We start from the raw sequence: 544 nt of genomic DNA, 5'->3' as shown, positions 1-544 counted from the left end.
TGAATGTTTGCTAAAGTTCACCTGTGAAGCCATCTGGTCCCGGACTTTTGTTTGTTGGGAGTTTTTTGATTAACTGATTTGATTTCATTAGTAATTGGCAAGTTCAGATTTTCTGTCTCTCTTTGACTCAGTCTTGTAAGATCGTATGTTGCATAAAATATTTGATCCATTTCTTCGAGATTGTCCACTTTGTAGGCATATAATTGCTCGTAGTATTTTCTTATAATCCTTTGTATTTCTGTGGAGTCCGCTGTCACTTCTCTTTCATTTCTGATTTTATTTGGGTCCTCTCTTTTTTCTTGGTGAGTCTGGTTAACGGTTTACCAATTTTGTTTATCTCTTCAAAGAACCAGCTCTTGGTTTCACTGATCTTTTATATTGTTTTTTAAGACTGTTTTGTTTATTTCAACTCTGATCTTTATTATTTCCTTCCTTCCACTCACTTCGGGCTTTGTTTGTTGTTCTTTTTCTGGTTCCTTTAGGGGTAAAGTTAGATTGTTCGAGATTTTTCTTGTTTCTTGAGGTAGGCCTGTATTTCTATGAA

The 544-nt window shown here is 34.9% G+C and overlaps 1 protein-coding gene across 1 annotated transcript in view; it reads left to right on the top strand.

Annotated features, from left to right (window-relative positions):
* ELOVL2 (ELOVL fatty acid elongase 2) overlaps positions 1-544 on the top strand; it is an 80,268-nt gene that overhangs the window by 56,507 nt on the left and 23,217 nt on the right. The window lies entirely within an intron of this gene.

This window comes from Pteropus vampyrus, unplaced genomic scaffold (genome assembly GCF_000151845.1).
Source record: "Pteropus vampyrus isolate Shadow unplaced genomic scaffold, Pvam_2.0 Scaffold221, whole genome shotgun sequence".
Lineage (NCBI taxonomy): Eukaryota > Metazoa > Chordata > Mammalia > Chiroptera > Pteropodidae > Pteropus > Pteropus vampyrus.
The sequence above is the reverse complement of the archived record's forward strand: the minus strand, read 5'-3'. Positions and strand labels throughout refer to the sequence as shown.